Source organism: Canis aureus, chromosome 1, assembly GCF_053574225.1.
Source record: "Canis aureus isolate CA01 chromosome 1, VMU_Caureus_v.1.0, whole genome shotgun sequence".
NCBI classification, from domain to species: domain Eukaryota; kingdom Metazoa; phylum Chordata; class Mammalia; order Carnivora; family Canidae; genus Canis; species Canis aureus.
In genome coordinates, this window is record NC_135611.1 from 7,592,552 (window position 1) to 7,598,007 (window position 5,456).

General features: G+C 33.9%; 1 long non-coding RNA gene across 1 annotated transcript; it reads left to right on the plus strand.

Moving 5' to 3' along the window:
* The first annotated feature begins 384 nt into the window (after positions 1-384).
* Positions 385-2,825, plus strand: LOC144323494 (uncharacterized). Its single transcript, XR_013388918.1, has 2 exons — positions 385-458; positions 2,630-2,825. It is a non-coding gene; the product is annotated as an uncharacterized LOC144323494 (long non-coding RNA).
* Positions 2,826-5,456: the final 2,631 nt, after the last annotated feature.

The following is a 5,456-nucleotide window of genomic DNA, read 5'->3' on the forward strand; positions in this document are numbered from 1 at the left end:
TCTTCAAGAAACCCACTTAAATAAGTTAAAAGCAAAAGGATGAAAAAGGGACAACTAAAATGTCTTTAGTAGGTGAAGAGATTAACAACTATGGTCCATCCAGACCATGCAATACTATTCTGAGCTAAACCAGAAATGAGCCATCAAGCCATGTTAAGACATGGAGGAACCTTAAATGCATAGTACTAAGTGAAAGAGGTCAATCTGAAAAGGCTACATACTGTATAATTCCAACTATATGACATTCTAGAAAAGACAAAACCACAAAGATAACTAAAAAAAATATGGTTATTAATGTCCTGGTGGAGGGAGTTGCAGAAGGAGAGAAATGAATACACACAGGACAAAGAACTTGGCGGGGTGGTGAAATGTTCTGTATGACATCACAATGATGGGTCCATGGCATTATATGTTTGCCCAAACCCATAGAATGTACAACACCAAGATTGAGCCCAAAGGTAAGCTACAGACTTTGGGTGATTATGATGTGTCCATGTAGGTTCATCCTTGGGTAAAGGGGGAAAAAAAAAAAAAAAACAAGAAGCACTGATCTGGTGAGCAATATTGATAATAGGAGGGAATGTATATGTGGGGATGGGGGTATACAGGAAATCTCTGTACGTTCCTCTCAATTTTGTTGTAAACCTAAAACTTCTCTAAAAAAGTGAATTCACTAAAAAAGTGAATCTATATTAATCTCAACCCAGTAGACATTAGAGGAAAAGATATTGCTGAAAATAAAAAGTTTTTTTCTTTTTTTTGAAAGCCTGTTTTTTGTTTTTACTGGAGGCTCAGGTGGCACATGACAATTCATAAAATGGCTTCAGAGGTAGGGGCTGGGTGGGGTGGGGGGTGGCGGGGGCTAGAGAGACAAAAAATAAACTGGGGTGGGAAAGAAAACAACCAGGAGGAGGTAAGAGCTGGCTGGTTCCTTAGGATAGATCCTTTCCTTCATCCCTTGAGAAAAAAGGATAAATTTATTAGAAACACATAACAATTCCAAATATGTATGCACTTAATAATAGAAGGTCAAAATGCATGAAGCTAAAACTGATAAAAATGTATAGAAATATAGACAAATTAACAGTTACATTTGTTGGTTCAATGCACCTCTCTCAATAATTAATAGAACTAGCAGAGAGAAAAACCATTAAGGATATGGAAGACTTGAATAACACTATCAACCTACGTGACCTAATTAATATACACAAAACCTTCCATCCTTCAAGAATACATCCACATTCAAGTGTATAGGGAAGATTTACCATGAGAAAATATTCTGCATCATAAAATAAACCTTAGTAAATTTAAAAGGATTCACATCATGCAAAGTGTGTCCTCTGACCATGTGGGATTAAATTAGAAACCAATAACAAGAAAATAGTTGGAAAATTTCCAAATATTTTGAAATAAAATAGAACACTTTTTAATTTTTTTTGAGAGAGACAGAGACAGGTGGGCCTGGGGGTGTAGCAGAGGGAGAGAATCATATGCAGACTCCATACCCAGCGTGGAGCCCCACCAGGGCTCTGAAGGCTCATCTCATGACCATCTGAGCCAAAATCAAGAGCTAGACACTCCACCAACTGAGCCACCCATGTGCCCCAAAAGAACACTTCTGAGTAATCCATGGTCAAATAATAAAACTATTATTTGTAAACCCAGAATGTTTCATTTCAAAAACCTGTTTCAAAATAGTTATTCCATCCCCTCCTCTTTTTCTTTCTTTCTTTCTTTCTTTCTTTCTTTCTTTCTTTCTTTCTTTCTTTCTTTCTTTCTTTCTTCTTTCTTTTTCCTTTCTCTTTTCCTTTTCAAGCTTAGTTCTCTAGTTTCTAATTGATTTTGTGAGCTCACAGATGTCTTTCCAAAATTCCTTTTTCTGTTTAATTAGCCAGAATAAGTATCTTTTATTTTTTAGGAATCGTGTTGGCACAAAAACTCATTAGTTTGGGAGCTTATTTAAATGAACTGTGTAAACAGCATCAAGGGGATCCCTGGGTGGCGCGTGGTTTAGCGCCTGCCTTTGGCCCAGGGCGCGATCCTGGAGACCCGGTCTCGAATCCCACGTCGGGCTCCCGGTGCATGGAGCCTGCTTCTCCCTCTGCCTGTGTCTCTGCCTTTCTCTCTCTCTCTCTCTCTCTGTGTGACTATCATGAATAAATAAAAATTAAAAGAAAAAAATAAACAGCATCAAGGTATTGTCCTATATTATACAGAAATCCCATTAAATATTAAATTACAATTAAAGTATTAAACTAAATTGTAGTAGAATCTACAGTTAAATATTATAATTTCAAGAGTTTGTAAGTAGCTCTGGGAAAATACAGCAAAGTATCTCGTCAGCAATAAATTACTTCTAGTAAAATTACTAATTCAGGTACTAAAGCAATATAAATGGTAAAAGCAATTGGATTTTGGGAAGAAAACAATTTAAACAAGAAATTTCACTTACATTCATTAGTGATAAAAATTTTCAATCCATTAAATACTTAACTTGCAAAAGCTTATCTAATGTATAGATATTACAGTGACATAAAATATTTTTAAATACAAAATACCCCGCAATTTAAAGCCTTAATTTTTTAACAGTTTTTGATCTGAATGCAATGTTGTATCTTTATATCCCCAGTGAATGACTTCCACAAAAAAATGAGAATTGTTTCTCTATGTTAAAATAGGAAAAAAATTTTTGCAAATTCAACAGTGCATCCATTTGCATGCTGAAGACATTTCCAAGTGCTTTTTTATCTTTGATACAGTTGATGACAGCATGTTGGAAGATTAAAATAAAAACATACAGAAAATAAATTGAATCTTTTGAAATATTTGTGTGTGCATGGTTTTTATTTATACTCCTTTCAACGTACTTTTCTTTTGTGACTAAATATATCAATAATGGAGTACACTCTTGAGACACACCTCACAACAGAGGTGTAATGATTACCTAGCATTAAATAAGTGCTTCAGAAGAGAAAATAAATGGGTTTTCTATTGTGTGAATGGTAGGTCCCTAAATGCAGTGACAAAATCAAACCAATTCCACAACGCTATTTAATTCATAAAAACTATGCTTTATATGCAGAGAAAAGAAGCCACATTTCAAGATATGATCTTAATTCAATGACAAATGGAATGTCATTACCTCTATAGATTGCAGTAATATAGGTTACTTCATTAGCATTATTTTATTCAATAGTCCTTAACATTTACTGACCTGAATGTTATCATGATAAATCAATGCTATTGATGATTTTTACCTTAAACAGTGTACAACAATGTTTTCTGACTGGAACCTGTCAACAATGCAGGTTTTGGATTTTTGTTTCTTGAGTTTTTTTGTTATTGTTGATTTTTATGTCTCTTTGCTAAATAAAACCTAAGGTGTGAAGTAATAACACCTGTGTTCTATTAGTACCATTACTATACCCTGAGCAAATATTTTGAGTAAGCCTCCTCGGGTCTCAAATTATGTGAATAGAATTTTATCTTCTCTAAATTTGGAAATATTAATATTTCCCATAAACAAAGGTTCTGAAGAACTCTATGAAAAATGAAGACATTAAATAATGTGTGACACTACCACTGAATTTTTGTAATGTTTTACAAACAACTGAAAAATACCACAATCCATATTCTGACAACATTTATTCTAAATATCAAGTTTGAAGGGAGATGTTATTTAGAATAAATTGAGAGTCTATTTAAAGTTAAATCTAAGGGCAGGAATTAATAAAACTTACCTGTAAAAGATCATGGTGGATCCAATTTTGATGTTTACACATATTGTGAAACTCGATGTATTCCTTATTGTAATGGCTGCCTTACTATGTACAGTTGCCAAAACTCAAGAAACTACCTGTTAAATTAGTATATTTGATTGAATGTAAATAAAATCTTAGCAAACTAAATGCATACATTAATAGAAGAGCCAAGGAAATTTCGAGATTACTAGATCAAATCTCAAAGAGTTGCTCTCCTTCCCATTGGCATAGATTTCTTAATTGAGTTCAAAAGTAGTGAGACAGATAAACCAATAAAAAGACTAGCAAGTCAGATTCTCTGTCATGCTTCATATACTAAGGAATAAATCTCTGTCATTCATTTGACTTTGGAGATCATCAAAGGCTCAAACCATGACACAAAATTCTCATTATCTCATTAGCTGATGATAAATAAGGGAACCAGCAAAGAGTTATAATCAGTTCAACAAGAAAGGAAGAAGCTTGAGCATTAATAGAAAGATAGGATTGCTGGGTTGAGTGGGGAAAAAAGCTAACTGATATCAACAGGGCTACAAACCATGGTTTCTGGAATTACTTGTCCCTCTGGACTAAAAACATTTTCATTATTACTGAATATATATCTCACACACACACATGCACAGGATGATTGGTAATGTCACTAAGCCTGGTACTTTAATCAACAGTGGATTGTGAATGAGCTAATTATACCTTCCAGATAATCTTCAAATAGTCTTTCTACTTATAGTATGTTATATTACATATTATGGGTATGATATTCCTGTCCAGGTATAAATATGCCTCGAGTACGATTGTTATTTTAACTAACCAACAATACAAAGAAGCAAAACAAAAGAAAACAACAGTCCTTCACTCAGTTTTACAACTATATCCATCAAAAGTCAACATTATTATTTGAAACTGTTTAGTTAGTCACAATCTCTCCTGACCCCATTGCAGAAGGCCGTGAGTACTTTGATCGTTTCTTTTGCTCTTTAACAAATTTCCCAAATGTGCACTATTTCTTTTTCCCACACAATAATTACACCTAAATTATATAGGAATAAAAATGACCTGAAATTGTACAATCTGTCAACCAGGAAATGGGTGGATCTCAGGAAATATTTTCTTTTTTTGAATGTCTAATTTTAATTTCTGTTAAAATATCAAGTACTTTTAACTACATGCTTAATAGGAGAGAAGTAAAAGGATATCTTCCCTGTATTTTTTTCTCTTTCAGCCATCTCTTTAATCTTAAGAAATTTTAAATTTCTTTTATTAAGCCAAACTATAATAGTTTTTATATTCATAGAAAAACTGAACATTCTTTCTGGATTTGTTTTTTTTTTTTGTTTTGTTTTGTTTTTTTTGTTTGTTTGTTTTTTAAAGATCTTATTTAGGGCAGCCTGGGTTGCTCAGTGGTTTAGCGCCTGCCTTCAGCCCAGGGCTTGATTCTGGAGACCCGGAATCAAGTCCCACATCAGGCTCCCTGCATGGAGCCTGCTTCTCCCTCTGCCTGTGTCTCTGCCTTTCTCTCTCTCAAAGGTAAAATATTGTTTCTCATTGTTTGGTAAGCCTTAAAAAACTCTTGTAAGCATCAATACTTTGTCATACACTTGAGATGGAGCACAGAAAGGCACACTAGTTCTCTCACACAGGGCTTTCAGTACATTAGCTTCAATATCAAATACCTCAAGTATGAAATGCAACATTAAG